The 19,946-nt window shown below is 58.9% G+C and overlaps 1 protein-coding gene across 3 annotated transcripts in view; it reads right to left on the reverse strand.

Annotated features, from left to right (window-relative positions):
- Positions 1-19,946, reverse strand: part of TBXA2R (thromboxane A2 receptor) — a 68,626-nt gene that overhangs the window by 36,941 nt on the left and 11,739 nt on the right. The window contains exons 2-3 of one of the 3 annotated variants that reach the window (XM_039515253.1): positions 7,384-7,935; positions 6,699-6,807 (exon numbers count right to left, since the gene is read on the reverse strand). The gene's annotated coding sequence lies outside the window, so the exon portion shown is untranslated. Of the gene's footprint in view, positions 1-6,698; positions 7,936-11,454; positions 11,623-19,946 lie in introns of those variants that run through there. The other 2 variants (XM_039515254.1, XM_039515252.1) reach the window with 2 other exon arrangements.

Raw genomic sequence — 19,946 nt, forward strand, 5'->3', positions numbered from 1 at the left:
TGGCCGCAAGCTGGTCTGCGGCGGGTCTCCACACGGCGCAGTCAGACTGGGCTTTAACCCTGCATGGAGCAGGGCTGGATCTCGTTTGTGGGCTGCTCGTTATTCAGGTCAAAGGGTTTTCTTATTTTCCAGATTTCAACCTCTTAGTCGACCCGACTGTTAACGGAGCCGCCCTCCCTGCCGTGCCCGGCCCACACAGTGCAAACGCCCCCGTGCTCGCTCCGTGTGGGACCCCCCCCGTGCTCGCTCCATGTGGGACCCCCCCGTGCTCGCTCCATGTGGGACCCCCCCGTGCTCGCTCCATGTGGGACCCCCCCCGTGCTCGCTCCATGTGGGACCCCCCCCCCCGTGCTCGCTCCATGTGGGACCCCCACCCTGTGCTCACTTCATGTGGGACCTGCCCCTGGTGCTCGCTCCGTGTGGGACCCCCCCCGTGCTCGCTCCATGTGGGACCCCCCCGTGCTCGCTCCATGTGGGACTCCTCGCTGCTCGCTCCATGTGGGACCCCCCCGTGCTCGCTCCATGTGGGACCCCCCCATGCTCGCTCCATGTGGGACCCCCCCGTGCTCGCTCCATGTGGGACCCCCCCCCATGCTCGCTCCATGTGGGACCCCCCCCCATGCTCGCTCCATGTGGGACCTGCCCTGGGTGCTTGCTCCATGTGGGACCCCCCCCGGATGCTCGCTCCATGTGGGACCCCCCCGTGCTCGCTCCATGTGGGACCCCCCCCGGATGCTCGCTCCATGTGGGACCCCCCCCCCGTGCTCGCTCCGCGCACCCACTTACAGCCTGGACCTGAGCTTGGTCTCCTGACGCCTGGTGCCAAGGACTCTCCTAGGAGGCCTCGCTCGGCGACACCCACCTGACAGTGGGCGTGTGTCTGCCTGTTTGCTGGTTGTTAACTGCTCCTGCCGCAGCGACGGCGCCTCCCCCAGCCCCTGGTGTCTAGCCCCCAGCACAGCCCCACAGAGTGCAAGGCCCAAGCGAAGGAACGGACGCTTACCGGGAGGTGCAGCTCCTGCTCCGCCCAAACACTCCCGTGCTCACGGGCTCTGCTGGGACCTCCGGCCGCCGAAGCTACAGCCACCAAAGCCACCTCCCACCTGCTAATTCCTGAGCCTCCCGGTGGCTGCTTTCCAAGAGCCTGGCCAGGGCCCAGGAGCCCAGAGCCCTGCTAATCCGAAACCAAAGCAGGTTTACCGCCAGCGCTTTATTGCTGCTTTAACTGCGCCCGCAGCAATTCCAGGGTAAGGTTCAAAACCAGCCGTGACACTTCCCAGAAGGAACTGCCACTCGGGCCAAACTCCCTGGGCGCGCGCTGCCCATTGTCTCCTCCCTGGAGCTGGGGCCTCGCAGGCCAGGAGGCCGGTTTGACAAGCAGGCCCGGACGTCCTGGAAGAGCAGTGACTTCAGCTGTCACTTAACCCGAATAACATCCATGAGCGATCCACCTGGGTGGGCCTGCCCACACTCCCGGCCGGCACACGGGCGTTACCAGGCTTGACCGGGCCCTTTGGTTTTCCAGTGGTCCCTAAGTTAATAGCACATGGTCCTGGTTTGAAATCCGCATGTTGAACAGAACGAAGCTCAGACAGAAACGGCTGGTTTTATGGCAATGGAAATGGTTATTGTTCAACAAGCAGACCTTCCCCTGTGGTATTTACAAGCCGAAAAGTGAAACCAACCCTACACAAAAGGGAAACTGACAGGTAGCTCACCTGCAAATGCAAAAGCAAACAGCTGGGCCAGGCAGAAGGGAACTGACATTTTTTAAATTCTGCCCATTTGAATTGCTAGGTGCTAGGACCCTGGCGGGGAGAAATATGTTTACAGCAAAATTAGGGGCTTGATTCCGATCTCCCCCACTCTGGCGTAAGTCTGAGTGCAAGGGAAATCAGGCCCATGCTATTTAAACGGATCGTGTCCTCTTAAAGCTCTGGGGTTTGGGTTGGTTGGTTTTCCCCACCACAAGCTCACTTCCTGCCCTCATTGCTTCAGAGCTTAAAAAAGGACCTGAACTTGGTGTGTGTGTCACTCCGACAGAGAAATTCTGCAGGCCCACGTCCCTCTTTCCCCAGCTGCAGCCCATAAACAAGTCACAGTTTATTGTCATTCCTGATTAGCACCACAGCAGGGGCTTTTCTGGGGGCTCCCCACTGCTCACATTTGCTGGGAAGAGCCTGCGGGAAGAGAGACAGATTGGACACTGCACACTCTTGTCCAAGATCTCCTACCGGGCAGCCAGGGTTGGCGGGTGGTCACCCCCAGAACGGGAGCACAGAGGCCAGGCGATGAGCTGGGGCAGAGATCGGGATGTTTAGTTCAGGTGTTTACAGGGCCTTGTCTGCACTAGACAGGGCCCGGTGCTCTCCTGGCAAACCCTGCAGTGGAGATGCAGCAAGAGGGCATCTGTGGCACGGCTTATCCCAGTGCCCAAGCAGAACAAGTGATCCCAGCAAATATAACTGGGGCCCCACCAGGGCTTTGCCAGCAGGCCCATGTTGGTCAGAGGTGGGAGGTTTTTCAGTTGGCAAAACGTTTAAGTGTCGACCTGGCGCAGTCTCCCTCTTCCCACCAGGACGTGCCATCCCCAGGGCGGGGAGCCGGACACGCGCTAGCGCTGCTCCTGCTAGCAGCTCCAGAGAGCAGTGTGGCGGCAGCACTGGGGGTTAGACGCCCAGATAGAAACCCGCCTGCCCCCCGGCTGCGGACTCAGTAGCAGCGTAGCCACGGCTCAGGATAGCCACCTCGGTACATGCCCCAGTGGAGACTCAAATTCCGTTGGGCTGGGCACTTGGAACTGGAGTCGGCCGCCTCCCATGCGCCCCATCATGGCCACAGGTCACGCTACCGGCAGCCGGCCTCAGTTTCCCTTCTTGGACTGGTTAAATAAAACTTCCCTTGGTCAAAAATACCCCTCCCTGGGGACTAGGCTTTTAATAGCAAATTAACTGCAAATAAGAGTCACAAATCCATTCCCAAGGCTTCGCGAGACAAGGTTTCCCTGCCTCCTCCCCAACCTCCCTGCCTGGGGCCACCCCTGGTCTGCAGCTTCCCTGCAGGAGCCTTTCCTCACTTTGTGAAGACTCTCTGCCAACTTCCTGGGCTCCCACCTGCAGCCCATTCTGGGGACTCCCCAGGGGTGCCTCTAGCCCCAGCCCCTCGAGCCACCCGGTACAGCACCACGCGAGCACACAGCCCTGCCCCCAAACTGCTGACACGCTCGACAGCCCGGCCAGGTGGAGACAGGATCCATAGCCCCATTTCACAGACCAGGAGCTGAGGCCCCAGAGGTGACCCTGGGAGGCGGAAAACCTGGGCCTGACGCCCAGCCCCACGGCAGAGCAGCCAGCCCCTGGCTCTGGACCAGACAGTGACAAGGGGGGGGCGTGTAACCCTGCGTGGGGTAGGCCAGCCCTGCCCCCAGGGGAGCCGTCTCACTCCCCTGCTGCACCTCCGCATGCCGCCAGAGTCATTCCCTGCGCCCTGCTGGCTGCCCCCTGGCAGATCCTCGCGTGGGCCTGAGTACGGCATGAGAACCAGCTCCAGCAGGCTGGGGGAGGAGGTGGCTGCGAGGCCCCGTGGCCCCCACAGGGACCTTGGCTAGAGCAGAACCGCTCAGCCCTGCAGTGCCCCGATGGAGCTCTGTGCCCCACCCCATCGTTGCGTTGCTCTGGGGGCAGCCTCAGCCAGCCCCTGCAAAGGGCCTGGGGACGCATTTGGAAGGATTGCGATTGGGACGTGTCATCGGAAGCTATCGCAAAGGCCTGGTTCCGCCTGCTTCGCTGGGGTTACTGGGACACACACGCACCCCGGAGCTCGTTGTAATGCGGTCCCTGCAAATTGCCAGCAGCAAGAACAAATCCGTTGCGGCTGGGACCTCACAGGCGGCCCTAAGCTGTGTTTCATTGCGGGCTGGAGAGACAATACGAACCCTGCCCGGGTCTTGGCATCAGATCCCTGCCACGGACACGAGGCTCCACAGGAACAGGGTCCCTGAGGGCAGAGTGTGACTCTGGCTCGGCAGCCCAGCGCAGAGGTGCGGGAGCTTCGCCGCCGGGGCTCCCTGTTTTTCTAACATCAGTAAAACACAGACCCAGGGTGAATTTTCACGGCGCTGCTGCAGCTGGCGTTAACTCCTTGGGCTTTGGCAGACTCAGGTTTGTTTTATCAGCCACCGTGTGTTTTTCTAAATCGCTTTTCTTCCGATAAAGGCGTCGATCGGGTGCACTGGACGCCTCGTGCCGCAGTTCTCCTGGCTCCACTGGCACTCAGCTCCCATGGGGATGGGCCCCGACCAGAGAGCGAGCGTGAGCGTCAGCGTGCGCTGCCGGGGTCTCTGGACGTTCCTCTCGTGTCTCTGCTTTCTCTTGTGCCTCATTGTCCCTGAGCAGCCTGGTGACTTCAGGAGGCCCCACGGGCACAGTGCATCTTGGGCCGGATTCTGCTCTCGTTTCCACAGGTACAAAGCGGGAGCGGAGCCAGTGCACGTGCTCCAGGCCAACGCCGGTGTGACCGACAGGAGAATCTGGCCCCGGCCCCTGCAAAGGTCCTAGCTAAGGAGCAGCAAGCCAAGCGGGGGAGAGGCTGGGGTGGGCTGGCCCCTTCTCCCAGCTGCCCCCGCTGCTGCAGGCCTCTCCCTGCAGTGTGTTCTCCCGGGCTTGGCCAGCCCACGATGGAGCTCCAAGGAGCTCTCTGTCCCCAGCTCTCTGCAGGTGGGCCTGGGCCTGGGGGCAGTTTCTCCACGAGCCCTGGGGAAATGTCTCATGGGCTCCCGGCCTGGCCGTGTCTTTGGGCCCTGGTGGCTAAGAGGGGAGTGATGCGGGCACTCGCTATGGGGAGGGAAGGCACTGGCGGGCTCTCACCAGAGGGGCAGGGGACACCCCCAGAGCAGTCCTGCTCTGACCACTGCCCTACACTGCCAAGCCCAAAATAAAGGCACAAAGGCAGGGCCAACGTGACGTCCCCTCCCCTGGCCATGGGCCGACGTCCTGCTCCCACAAGGGGTCCACACCAGCCGTGGCAGCCCAGCGTGGCACAGCCTCAGCAGGAGCCGTCTGGCCAGGGCAGGAGACAGAACCAGCGTTTGGGGGCCATGTGCCGAACAGGGAGGGACCGAGCCACAGACCCCAGGGGGCTCGGCCCCAGGTTCTTGTGCAGCCTGTCTCTGAACTGCCAAGTGCAGCAGCAGGGGCTTTGATTTGGACTCATCTCCGGGGTCCTTTAGCCCTGGCCATTGCAGCATCTGACACATGACTTCCCGCCAGCCTGGGCCATCTCTCCCTCTGCAGCCCGCGGCTCCGTCCTTGGGGGCACATCGGAGAGACGCCATGCACACGGGCGAGCACGCGGGGGTGAACCGGCCCTGTGGGCTCAGAGCAGCGCAGCACTCGCTGCCACTTGTAAGCCAGCCAGAGCAGCTGGTGTCCTGCTCACGTGCGTCGGTCTGAGCCAAATCCGGCTCATCCCGGGGATACACCCGAGGGCAGCGGCTGCCCCCACGGGCTCTGTGGCCTTCAACCAGCCGCATCGCATCGAAGCCCAGCACAGACAGCAGCCACACCGACCTCCCCCGGCACCCTCCGTGCATCGTCCTCCATGGGGCGTAGCCAAGTGCCTGCCTGCAATGAGCCACCTCGGCCACTTCTAAGCCTGCACTGGGTCACCAGCTTCCACTGGCACAAACCAGCCCCTTTCGCTCCGCTCAGCTGGTGGCTGCTGACCTCAGAACTCGAGAGAAAGTCTCCGCCCTCTCGGCCAAGGGCATCTTGCCGCCTAGATCCAGGGGCGAGCACAGAGGAGAACAACAAAACTCCTTCTGGGGCGGGAGGGCTGACAGCCCATGGGAGATTACAAAAGCGAAATGTTTATGGTTTGGCTAAGAGACGACTCCGAGGGACATGATAACAGCCTGCAAGTATTTGAAGGTTGTAAGCGCTGAGGCTAGCGGGGGATCAGCTCACGCTCAGGGCTGCAGGCTGAAGTTAAGCGAAGGAAAATTCAGGCTTGATACCAGGACGTGTGTCCTGCGGCTGTGATCACTGTGGATTTGGAGTGGCGGGACCAAAGGCTGGCAAAGCTCAAGGGAACGTGTCACAGGGAATAACCCTGAACAGGCCTTTTCCTCTTTGAGTGTTTGATTTCGTGGAGAGAGGGGCCAGAACAAAGCACATCGGAACTCGGTGGAAGTCTGGAATTGGCTCCAGACCCAAACCATGTGTTTGAGCCCATCTTTAATTCAGCTACAGCCAGACAGCTCCAGCTGCAGCTAGCTTGCATGAGACTAGCTACACACTCAGCCCAGGCGGGCTGGTCACAAGCCACTTCCCCCAAACCCAGTCACTTCATCCCAGCCTCTGACAGAGCCATGCTGCTGATAGCCAGGCGGGCAGCGATGGAAAGAGGCTGAATTCCTATTTATTTTGTATCTTTTCCATAAAAGGGAAAAGTGGAAGATCTTTACAGCTGGTGAGGAAGGGATGCCAGGCAGGGGTTGCGTACACACTTGGGTTCAGTCTCTGGTCTCACACAGACTCGGTTTCTATCTGTATTTCCCCCACCACAAACATCTGTTGTTAACGTCTATGCTGAGTGAAATTAACACGCCTTGGCTGTAACTCACAATTAAAGTTTCTTTTTCAAGGAAGCCCTTTTTCGTTTGCAACGCGCTGTGCCAATCAATTATATTTTCCACCTACCTTTGGCAGTGCTCGGTCCTAGGGGGATCCCTGGGAAGAAGGGGTGCAGTCCCACGACGGAGAGGCGCTCCTGCTTGGCGGGTGGCTGGCTGAAGATCCTCTTTCCCAGCTGATGGAAGCACAGATGTGGGGGGGGGGGGAGAAATGACTGTGCAGAGGGGCGGAGAGACAGACCAAGAGAGGCTGCAGCCTTTTAACTGCTGCCTTGGCTCCTTCCCCCGAGCCAGCGAGCGAGGCAGACGGGGGTCAGGGGTCAGCGATGGAGCCGAGGATGGGAACTGAAGCGGTGGACCAAGCAGGGAGGTGCATGGGAAGGCTCAGGCGCACTCGTGGGGCTGTCCCGCAGTGGTGACATGCCACCGCCTACAGGGAAAAGGAACCCGGACCCTGGGCAGACCCCAGTGGAGGGTCCTGGGGGGCGAGGAGCTGGGAAATGACTCAGAAAGGCACCGTCTAGCAAGCATCACAAGACCATAAATAGTTGCCCATCTGCAGCACAAGAGGGGGTGGGATGGAAACAGAGTGCGCTCCGTAGACTGCAAAGCCTCATCCTGCCGAACGGAAGGGAGGCATTCATTTCCCCTCACCATCCCCCAGCAAACGCAGCGGGTGAAAGCAGTTAAGGACCCAAGGAATCCTAGCGAAGTCCTGCTTTCCAAAGCGCCAGGGATCTCAAAGCACTTACCAATCACTGAGACCCCCTCCCTCCATGGGATGGGGAAGTATCACTGGGCAGAGGGGAAACTGAGGCACGGAGCAGCTGAGGGCCTGATTCTGCAACTCTTGACTCAGGATCATTCAGATGAGGAAAGGCTGCCGAATTGGGCCCCGGGTGACTTGTCTGAAGTCACAAAGTGAGTCCTTGGCAGAGCGGAGAACAGACCCCAGGAAACCTGGTTCCTGTCCCCCACGTCCTGCCCCGTTGAAAACAAATGAGCAAGGGCCTGCTCCTGCTCGCACTGAAGTCAGGGGGAGTTTTGCCAATGACTTCAGCAGGTTAAGGATCATGAATTACGCAGCCACCCTTCTGCACAAGCAACTGGCTCTGTGATCAACGCCCCGGGAGAAGAGAGATCGCTCTGTATAAGGCGCTGCACAGCCCGGGACGTTCAGTGACGTCAGAATGGATTCCACACCAATGGAGAAGAGACAGGTTCCGGGTGGGGTTGGAGTCTCTGTCCTCGGGATCATCTGGCTGGGTCAAGCACCCTGAATACCGCTGGCTCCATTGCTATAGCTGTGTGGGAACAAGGACACAGCGTTTGCCTAGAGCTAAATTTATCAGCCAGAAACTCCTCAAGCTGTGGACTGAGCGTGTCCCGCAGCAGGCGAGCCTGGCACCCTGACTTTCTAAGGTAGGTCTCCCCAGGGACGGCAGCAGGCTGGGCAGAGATGGCCCTGGTAGCGCAGGTGACATCGCTGACAAACGAGCAGGATCACAGGCTGTCAATTGCAGCGAATGAGGCTGTGTGGTCGAATGGTTAGAGCGGGGCTGCAGGGCTACATTCCAATCCCAGCAACCTGGTCTGGGGCAAGCCCCCTCCCCAGAGTATTCCCCTGGGGGCGCGGGACAGAGCCTTGGTCCCCGGCACCCCCGTCACATTGCAATCGGCATGAATTGAACGGGGGTCGCTGGTTGGAGGCTCAGCTGAAGCTGTTCGGAATGGCCATGTCTGGGGAGAGACCTGTCTGGCTTCTGAGCCACCCGTGTGTCCACACCCCAAACTCACATTGCACATGTGTGTGTGTGTGTGGCCAGCCAGACACCCCCACCCAACCACCCACACCCCACACCCACACCCACACCCACACCCTACACCCACACCCCATGCACACACCCCACACACCCCAAACTCACATTGCACATGTGTGTGTGTGGCCAGCCAGACACCCCCAACCAACCACACACCCCCCACACCCCACCCTACACACACACACACACACACACCCCCATGCACACACCCCACACACCCCAAACTCACATTGCACATGTGTGTGTGTGGCCAGCCAGACACCCCCACCCAACCACACACACCCCACACCCACACCCCCACCCTACACCCACACCCCATGCACACACCCCACACACCCCAAACTCACATTGCACGTGTCTGTGTGTGTGTGGCCAGCCAGACACCCCCACCCAACCACCCACACCCACACCCTACACCCACACCCTACATACACCCCACACACCCCAAACTCACATTGCACATGTGTGTGTGTGGCAGGCCAGACACCCCCATCCAACCACACACACCCCACACCCACACCCACACCCTACACCCACACCCCATGCACACACCCCACACACCCCAAACTCACATTGCACATGTGTCTGTGTGGCCAGCCAGACACCCCCACCCAACCACACACACCCCACACACACACCCCACCCCAGCCCCACACCCTACACACCACACACCCCAAACTCACATTGCACATGTGTGTGTGTGGCCAGCCAGACACCCCACCCAACCACACACACCTACACACACCCCACACACACCCACACACACACCCACACCCTACACACACACACCCCATGCACACACCCCACACACCCCAAACTCATTGCACATGTGTGTGTGGCCAGCCAGACACCCCACCCAACCACACACCCACACACACACACCCCACCCCACCCGACACACACATCCACACCCCATGCACACACCCCACACACCCCAAACTCACATTGCACATGTGTGTGTGTGTGGCCAGCCAGACACCCCCACCCAACCACACACCCCCCACACCCACACACACACCCCCCCCACCCCAAACGCCCATTACACCTGTGTGTGTGTAGCAGGCCAGACACCCCCCCCCAACCACCCCCCCCCACACCTACCCCACCCTACACACACAACCACACACCTCATGGACACACCCCACACACCCCAAACTCACATTTCACATGTGTGTGTGTGGCCAGCCAGACACCCCCATCCAACCACACACCCACACACACACCCCACCCTACACACACCCACACCCCCTGCACACACCCCAAACTCACATTACACATGTGTGTGTGTGGCCAGCCAGACACCCCCAACCAACCACACACACACACACCCCACACCTACACACTCCCACCCCACACAGCCCCACATCCCCTACACCCCACCCCACCCCACACCCCACTCATCCCCACACCTACACACCCCCATCCTCAGCCCCCCCACACCCCATGCCACCCCCGCCACACCTACACACACACACACACACAAGCTCTGGGTGTATCTGGCTCAGTTGTTATATAAACACATTGCCTGCCTGTTGCTACCCAAGGATCTCCAAACACTTAACAAACAGGAATTAACTGAGTCTTACAAAACTCAGTCAATGAGACATGTCGCTTTTATCGCTGGCGATGCTGCTTGTCTGCATGACCGGGTTACGGTGGCAGAGCTCCAAGGTATCCCCGTGTGTAATGACGGCACATCCAGGACGACCTAGTGGCCGGGCTGGGTCAGATCCCAGGAGATCCCAGTATCCAGCGACAGGCCAGAGGGCAGAGCCCGGGGCAGGCAGCAGGAGGCACCGCCAGGGAAGCAGCCCTGAGCAGGGGGATCCCAGCTGCGTGGACAATTTCCTGCGCTCGGTTTAAAGACACGCAGAGACGCAGCCAGGACTCCGGAGCTCCGCCTGTCCCCTGCCCGAGTTCTGGCCCCGCTAGGGGGTGACGGGGTGGCAGGTGGGGGCCCACTAGCACCCGAGTGCCTCACGGAGCAGGGCCCTGGCAGAGGAAGTAACCCCACCTCCCTGAGCAAGGGAAGGACGCGGCCGTCAGCCTGGCCGTGCTGACACTGGGTCAGGCCGGCGATGCTGAGGGGTGCGGGCGTTTCACACCCCGGGGCACCGGCGTTATGCCCAGCTAAGTTCTAAGCGCTGAGCAGGCCTGAGACGCTGATCTGCCCCAGGCCACCCAGCCAGCTGGGGAGAGAGCCCAGCTCTCCAGGGCTGCCACAATCCCAGCGCTCCCCTGTCTGGAGGCTGGGTGGACGAGGGAATAGGCGCGAGCAGCTCGCTGGGCAGTGTGTCAGATGGGCAGCTGGCTAGATCAGCCTGGACAGAAAGGCGGGTGACTAGGGAGCTGCTGGACAACGGCCCAGTAGGCAGGTTAACACCGTATCTAATCTCACCCTCGTATTTATAATTCACCATCACTTCGCTGTAACCTTCCCTCCCCGCCTCCGCCCTCCCCCCATTTTCTGAAATCGACAGGGAGTAGCACTGGGCATCTTAATCTGGGTTAGTCACTTGTTTACGATGTGGTGAATTCCATTGCCACGGGGCGGGGGTGTCCACCCCTAGCACTGTCCAACCCCCCGGTCCCTGCGGGCTGGGGCCAGGCCGCCCGCGGATGACAGACGGATGACTCGGCCAGCCGGAGTGTCAGCAGCCAGGTCACTGCAGCTGGGAAGCCCCATGCCAAGCTGAGCAGGGAACGGACGTCCTGGGGTCAGGGTCCTAGCTGCACCGGAGAGCAGCATAATGCCCAGCGGCCAGGAGTGCCTGGGATTGGGACTATCCGCGAGGCCTGTAGCTGCTCCTTGCCGCTCCTGGCCAGGCAGTGACTCCCAGAGGAGCCAGGCAGTTATAAACGCTGCTTTCCCAAAGGGAGCGGGGCTGCTCTCTGCCCAGGAGAGAGCCGCGCTACCCACAGGCATGGCTCCGCCCAAGCCAGGGCACTCAGATCAAACCAAGCCACCTTCTGCCGGCCACGTTCACTGCGCATTGCACCCACCGAGGCACGCAGCAGGGTGCTTGTGGGATGCACCTGGGGGCTTTCCGATCAGAGTCCCTCTGCTGTCACCGCCCTGGCAGAAAGCCACTGCAGCTGGGGCATTCCAGGCTTGGGAATTTTACACACACCCTGTGGCTGTTTGCGACTTCCCAGCAGCTCAAACACAGCTCAGATCCTCCTGCTCTAAAAGCACAGGTCCCAGCTAGCTGGGCCCATGGAGAATCCCCCTTAGCTGTGCGGGGTCTGTGACACACAGCCCAGCAGGCCTGGTCCCGGCCATTAGCAAGTGGTGGCGTGCATACACCCTCGCCTCCATTATCATACCTTGCATTGCGCCACTTTCCCCCGGGTCCTAAAGCCCAGGGACTGGATTCTGAGCAAAGGACCCGGTGTTTGTCTCCACTGCAAGAGAAGAAACCCCTGGCAGCGAGGTTCAGAGCCCGGTCAGGTGGCATTACGGGGCTAACAGCAGTGTAGCCCTGCCTGCTTGGGCTGGAGCTTGGCCTTTGCAATCTGGCGAGAGGGGAGGGTCTCAGAGCCCGGCTCCAGCCCGAGTGGGAACGTTCACTGCTGTTTCTAGCCCCCTTGCGCGAGGCCCAGGCAGCTGACCTGGGCCCTGACACTCATGTTCCCCGTGGGGGGGGGGGGGGTGCAGGATGGCAGCACCCTGGGGCCAGCACGGTGAAGATCTGGGTGCTCTGAACTCTAGGGGGCAGGCAGGCCTGAGCTGCTGCCACTACCAGGGGCAAGGAAAATAGGTTTGCACCCGTATTTATTTGGCCTCCATTCCTGTGGGTCCTTGGGGCTGTAATATGAGCACCCCACAGCCCCCTGTGAAGCAGGGCAGGGCCATTGTGTAGCTGGGGAACTGAGAGCAGAAGTGGTTTGGCCAAGGTCACCCAGAGAGTCTGCAATGAAACAGAGCCGTGAAGCCAGCTGTCCCACGTCCCGAGCACGCGCGCTCACCCCCGGGCCAGCTAAAGATGGCCAGGACGGCCCCACAGGCTCAGCTCGGAGCGGGCCACGCGGAATGGAACGAGCTCTCTCCGGAGAACGCGCTGACTGGCTGGGCTCCCGCGGGGCTTGTGGCCCGAGTGTTCCTCACCCCCTTAGGCCGGGGCTGTTGTCAGCAGCCTGAAGACCCAAACACAGCGGTTCGTGCCGAGGGTGCGGGTAATGCAAAGAACAGCCACAGCTACGCGACTTAGAGTGACAGCATCCAACCGTACAGCAAACGTCACCCTCCCCAGGGGGGTTTATAAACCCGGCGAATCACAGCGCCTACCGCTGACATGCAGCTGCCTCTGGGGTGGGACGTGTCAGCTGTTGAACAGCAGCATCGCAGCTTAAGCCAGGAACTGCAGAGTAGTGCGTGCTCGTGAAACTGCAGGGGGGTTGTGCCCAGGGAGGCTGGAGGGAACCTGGCCAGGACCCCCGCGTAACATCGCTGTGCTTGTGCCCCGGGCTCTTTAATGGCCGAGTCTGGGCAGTACTCCACAGCGCCCCCTAATGCCACTGGCTCAGAAGTTAGGAGGGCGCCTACTGCAGCTCCACCCCCCGGCAAGCTTTCCATGGCCCCGTGTGACTCCCAAGGCAGCCGCAGCGCCCGGGGGGCTGATGCTGGTGGAGACTCCTAGGTCACTCTGCTTTGGACGCTGCGCCTGTTTATCTGGCCTGGCCTAGCAACCCGGGTGTTTCCGCTCAGCCCGAGCTGTCAGGTCTGACGCTCTGCAGCCCCCCGCCAGAAGCCAGCGCCAAGGCATCCGGCGCAGATGGATGGGCCCCTTTGATCTGCGCTGCTTTGAAGGCGCCCAGCCCCTCTGGAAATGTTACTTCTGAGCGGGGGCCGTGTGAACAGCGCAGCCTGTGATGCTGTGGCAGCTGGCAGGACACTAGCAACTCACAGCCCCTGGGTCGGGGCTCGAACCCCTGGCCAGCTCTGCCCCCGGTGTCAGGCCGAGCTCTCTCACTCACCCCTTCTCACGTCGCCTGCCCCCTTCCCCCAGGCTAGCCCAGTGCTCACCGCTCCCTCGCCCCGCAGTTTGGTCTCATCCCTGCCTGGTATCTCTGCTCCCATCAAGTCTTGTCTGTCCCAGTGCCCCCCAGCGCTCCCGGCCTGCGACCCCCTGGGCTGGTGCATTCCCTCCCAGCTGCTCTCCCTTGGCTGCTGCAGCCGGGCCGGAGGAGAAGCAGCTAGCAGGGAGGTGGCCACAGGCGTGCGATGAAACGGGAAGTGCTCAGTGCGCCTGTTACTCACCACCGGCCACCTGCCCCTTGGTCTCGCTGGAGAACGGCCAAGCAGCCCTGCAGCTGAGAGGCTGCTAGACGATCCGAGCCCTAGTCCCAGCTCTGTGGCTTCACCTCTCCGTGCCTCCATTTCCCCACCTGCTCATGGGGGACAAAGCTGACTCTGAGCCCCTCCGATGGGCGGTGCCAAGCACCATGCTGCGTGGGCTGACCCCGCTGTGCTCGGGACAGGCGAGCAGGCCGAGAGGGTGGTCTCCTCTGCGGGGGTTGTAGGACCAGGCTCACCAGGAAGAGCCCCTCACACAGGGTCGCCTCCAACGATTCCCCAGTGCTCATTCTCATACCCCCCCAAGCCCACGGGTTCAGTCTGCACCAGACAAGGCCCCTGATGGGATCCGAGGCAGATCCAGCTGGGTTCTGCTTTGGCTAATGGCCGGGGGATGTGTCTGCATGTCAGCAGGCCCTGGCAGAGCAGAGGACACGTTTGTCCCTGAACCCACCTCATACAGCAGGAGAGACTTGCTTGGCCACTCAGACCACGTCCAGGCCTGGCTCCAGAACCAGCCTTGTCCCCATGCCTGCTGGCCCAGCTGACTCAGCCTCTCCAAATGATGAGACTGCAGGGCAGAGGGAGCCTTGCGGAGAGGCAGATGAGCAGAGCCAGAGGAGGAGAAGAACTGTGGACACTCTGGGTGGCTCAGTCACTGGGCAGCGTAGAAGTCAGCTGTCTAAAAACCATTGAAATCCGTCCTTTCTGAATGGGAGGAGGAGGATGTGGAAAACCAGGGAAGGTTCAGAAGAGCCACAAGAACAATTTGGGGTCTGGAGAACCTGCCTCACGGTGGGAGGCTGAAGACACACACGCTATTTCCCGGGCTGGGAGGAGGTTAAGCTCCTACCTGGGGGAAGATCTCTGAGAGCAGAGGGCCCTTAATGGAGCAGACAAAGGCCGAGTGAGATCCAGGGGCTGGAAACTGACGCTAGATCAGTTGAGACTAGAAATCCGAGGCCTGTTTTAGGTGGGAGGGTGATTAGCCATGGGAACGACTCACCTAGGCAGGTGGGGGATTCGCCATCATTTGGGATCCTGACGTGAGGACTGACTCACAAAAATACGCTCCAGCTCAGCACGAGCCCTGGGCAAGCCAAGGAATGACTGGGCGGCCTGGGGAAGCCAGAAGGACAGGCTGGTCCCATCGATGAACGGCGGGAGGGCCCAGCTCCCGGTGGGCGAAGGCACAAATAAGGAGATGACTGCCACAGCCGGGGAAACTGGCTTCAGGGTGGGGTGAATGGGAGCGCGATGGGTTTGGAGTCCAGGCAGAGTAGCCCAGGTTCCCAAGGCGACTAGTGGTTTTGGGGGTCCAATTTGCCACCCCTTAAAGGAGCCTGATTCCCTCTAGGCGGGTGCTAAGGTCCCTTGAGGGCATCTCATGTTGCGTCCCCCGAAATCACTCGGCACTTCGGAATGCATACCCAGGGAGTCCGAACCCTAGCGCCCACCAGGACTTGAGACCCTCGCGAGATGATCCTGGATGCTCAGGGCTGAAATCCTGCCCAGGGGGGCCCAGGATCAGCTCCCGCCCATGCAAGGTCTCAGCCCATTCACTTCCCTTGGCGAACCCAGCAGAGGAGTCTAGCCTGGAATCCTCTCAGATTCACCCCAGAAACTCTAGTGAAGTCAAAGAGGTGTCTCTGCCCCCCATAGGGTCTGTTCATTCATCACATCAGCCCACCCCTTGCTTCATTCATCACATCTCCCTCCCCTTTGGCCACTCTCGTGTCTGCAGTGACAAGCCATAGGGAGCCCAGAACCAAGACAGGAGAGTAATTCCTGGGTTCCTGAAAGACTGAGATGCTGATCCAACGAGCCTCCCCAGTAGCGGCTTTAACCCAGAGCCAACATAGAATCATGGAACCATACAAGATTAGGGTTGGAAGAGACGGCAGGAGGTCATCTAGTCAAAGCAGGACCAACCCCAACTAAATCATCCCAGCCAGGGCTTTGTCAAGCCAGGCCTTAAAAACCTCTAAGGATGGAGATTCCACCACCTCCCCAGGGAACCCATTCCAGTGCTTCACCACCCTCCTAGTGAAATAGTGTTTCCTAATGTCCAACCTAAACCTCCCCCACTGCAACTTGAGACCATTGCTCCTTGTTCTGTCATCTGGTACCACTGAGAACAGTCTAGATCAGGGGCCAGCAACCTTTCAGAAGTGCTGTGCCAAGTCTTCATTTATTCACTCTAATTTAAGGTTTCACATGCCAGTAATACACTTTAACATTTTTAGAAGGTCTCTTTCTATAAGTTTATAATAAATAATTAAACTATTGTTGTATGTAAAGTAAATAAGGTTTTTAAAATGCTTAAGAAGCTTCATTTAAAATTAAATTAAAACAAAGAGCCACCTGGACTGGTGTCCAGGACCTGGGCCGTGTGAGTGCCCCTGAAAATCAGCTTGCGTGCCGCCTTTGGCACGCATGCCTTAGGTTGCCTACCCCTGGCCCCTCTCCAATTTGTCCACATTCCTTCTGTAGTGGGGGGACCAAAACTGGACACAATACTCCAGATGTGGCCTCACCAGTGCTGAATAGAGGGGAATAATCACTTCCCTCGATCTGCTGGCAATGCTCCTACTAATACAGCCCAAAATGCCGTTAGCCTTCTTGGCAACAAGGGCACACTGCTGACTCATATCCAGCTTCTCGTCCACTATAATCCCCAGGTCCTTTTCTGCAGAACTGCTGCCTAGTCATTCGGCCCCCAGCCTGGAGCAGTGCATGGGATTCTTCCGTCCTCAGTGCAGGACTCTGCACTTGTCCTCGTTGAATCTCATCAGATTTCTTTTGGCCCAATCCTCTAATTTGTCTAGGTCACTCTGGATCCTATCTCTACCCACCAGCATATCTACCGCCTCTCCCCCCAGCCTAGTGTCATCTGCGAACTTGCTGAGGGTGCAATGCATCTCATCCTCCAGATCATTAATGAAGATGTTAAACAAAACCGGCCCCAGCACCGACCCTTGGGGCACGCCGCTTGATACTGGCTGCCAACTAGACATGGAGCCGTTGATCACTACCCGTTAAGCCCGACAATCTAGCCAGCTTTCTATCCACCTTATAGTCCATTCATCCAGCCCAGATTTCTTTAACTTGCTGGCAAGAATACTGTGGGAGACCGTATCAAAAGCTTTGCTAAAGTCAAGATGTATCATGTCCACTGCTTTCCCCATATCCACAGAGCCAGTTACCTCATCACAGAAGGCAATTAGGTTGGTCAAGCATGCATGGGCGGCTCCAGGCACCAGCATGCCAAGCGCATGCTTGGGGCAGCAAGCCACGGGGGGCGCTCTGCTGGTCGCCGCAAGGGCAGCAGGCAGGTTGCCTTCGGCGGCATGCCTGCGGAGGGTCCGCTGGTCCCGCGGCTTTGGCAGACCTCCTGCAGGTTGCCGCCAAATCCACGGGACCGGGGTCCTCCCGCAGGCAAGGCACCGAAGGCAGCCTGCCTGCCGTGCTTGAGGCGACAAAATACCTAGAGCCGCCCCTGCAGGCATGACTTGCCCTTGGTGAATCCATGCTGACTGTTCCTGATCACCTTCCTCTCCTCCAAGTGCTTCAAAATGGATTCCTTGAGGACCTGCTCCAACATCAGCCAACTCCCTCAGCACCCTCGCATGCAGCATCCGGCCCCATGGGCTTGTGCCTGTCGAGCTTTTCTAAATAGTCCTTAACCTGTTCTTTCACCACTGAGGGCTGCTCACCTCCTCCCCATACTGTGCTGCCCAGTGCAGCAGTCTGGGAACTGCCCTTGTCTGTGAAGACCGAGGCAAAAAAAGCATTGAGTACTTCAGCTTTTTCCACATCCTCTGTCACTAGGTTGCCTCCCCCATTCAATAAGGGTCCCACACTTTCCTTTACTTTCTTCTTGTTGCTAACATACCTGTAGAAACCCTTCTTGTTACCCTTCACATCCTTTGCTAGCTGCAACTCCAATTGTGCCTTGGCCTTCCTGATTACACCCCTGCATGCTTGAGCAATATCTCTATACTCCTCCCTAGTCATCTGTCCAAATTTCCACTTCTTGTAAGCTTCCTTTTTGTCTTTAAGCTCTGTTTAGCCAAGCTGGTCGCCTGCCATATTTGCTATTCTTTCTGCACATGGGGCTGGTTTGTTCCTGCGCCCTCAGTAAGGCTTCTTTAAAATACAGCCAGCTCTCCTGGACTCCTTCCCCACTCATATTAGCCTCCCAGGGGATCCTGCCCATCAGTTCCCTGAGGGAGTCCAAGTCTGCTTTTCTGAAGTCCAGGGTCCGTATTCTGCTGCTCTCCTTTCTTCCTTTTGTCAGGGTCCTGAATGACCATATCATGGTCACTGCTGCCCAGGTTGCCACCTACTCCTACTTCCCCTACCAATTCTTCCCTGTTTGTGAGCAGCAGGTCAAGAGGAGCACGGCCCCTAGTTGGTTCCTCCAGCACTTGCACCAGGAATTTGTCCCCAACACGCTCCAAAAACTTCCTGGATTGTCTGTGCACTGCTGTATTCCTCTCCCAGCAGATATCAGGGTGATTGAAGTCCCCCATGAGAACCAGGGCCTGTGATCTAGTAACTTCTGTTAGTTGCCTGGAGAAAGCCTCGTCCACCTCATCCCCCTGGTCTGGTCCTCTATAGGAGACACCCACCATGACTTAAATACAAGGGGGGACCAGCTGTTGAGCATGAGGGGTTCACCCATGTATAGGAGACCCTTCCAGTGAAGTGGGCAATGAAGGCAGCGGGCAGCAGGGTGTGCTCCCTGTTGTTGTAATGTGCCGTAGGAGCAGGGTCTCTCTTGAGTCCATGGTTTTAGTGCCTAGCAGAGGTAGGAACTGAAGCTCCCAGGCTGACCTTTGAAGGTGTTGGGCAGATTTCCTTTGAAGCGCAGACTGAGAGGGCAGCTAGGCATGATCTCTTTGAAAGCGGGTCAGTTTTGTAGCCAGGATGATGTGTAACCTAGGGATGAGGCCCAGGCCTAGGAGCTGGGCATGCTGGGTTCTAGCCCCCTCTCGGGGAGAGGGAGGTGGTGAGGATAGGGGACTATGAGCCAGGCTTCCTGCATTCTGCTGAGGCTTGGGGAGGGGCACATGGCCGAGTGCCCAGAGGAGGCACTAGAGAGTTGAGTGCCTGTGTGTGATCATGGGATGTTGCCTCTATGATACTATTTTCCCCACCTTGCTGGGGGACTGGGACCCTGCCAGCACTGGTGTCTGTAAGGTGCTTTGAGATCCTCATAATGCTGGTGGTGTTAGCACAGGGGAGGCAACCTATGGCACGTGAGCTGATTTTCAGTGGCACTCACACTGTCCAGGCCTGGCCACCGGCCCGGGGGGCTCTGCATTTTAATTTAATTTTAAATGAAGCTTCTTAAACATTTTTAAAACCTTATTTACTTTACATACAACAACAGTTTAGTTATTTATTATAGACTTATAGAAAGAGACCTTCTAAAAGCGTTAAAATGTATGACTGGCACGCGAAACCTTAAACCAGGGTGAATAAATGAAGCCTCGGCCCAGCGCTTCTGAAAGGTGGCCGACCCCTGTGTTAGCGTCTGTGTGACACATCGTTCCTATTCTTCCAACCTCTCTGAACGCTCCATGCTGCCTGAGGACAATATGGAAGCTGCCCGCCCCCCCCGCACACGCCCCCTCTGATCCTCGCAGTCACTCTGCAGACACTGAAACTGGAAACAGAAAAATGGTTTCCAAGCAGGAGTGTATTAGAGCCAAAGCCTGTGTGTATAATGATTCCCAGCATCATTCGCTAACGGTGATGGAAGAGATCCTGGCACCAGGCCCCGGAGCCAGCTGCTCCCTGGTGAGCCTCCCATCTGCAGTCAAGTCTAGCGAGATGAAAGGGTTGTTTGGGAAGAGACTGGAAGGGATCCAGCTCTTACTCCAGGGCATGGAGCTGGCCCAGCCGAAGGGTGAGCGGAAGCTCCCCAGGCAGACACACAAGGCCCAAAGGAGGCATTGGGGAGACTGGGTGGCCCAGAGAAGCCGGTACGGGAGAGCTGAGAGACCCAGAGGGGACTGTGGGGAGAGTGAAGGGGGCCAGAGGAGCGAATAGGCAGCTCCCAGGGCGGGTGACGGAGCTCAGAGGGGATACAAGAGCGATCAGATACACTGCACACCGCTGACAAGGGGATTCGGCCCCATGCTGCTCACCGCACCCACATCCTACTGGCTCCAGGACTCCATCCCTGGGC

This window comes from Mauremys reevesii, linkage group 26, assembly GCF_016161935.1.
Source record: "Mauremys reevesii isolate NIE-2019 linkage group 26, ASM1616193v1, whole genome shotgun sequence".
Taxonomy (NCBI): Eukaryota; Metazoa; Chordata; order Testudines; family Geoemydidae; genus Mauremys; species Mauremys reevesii.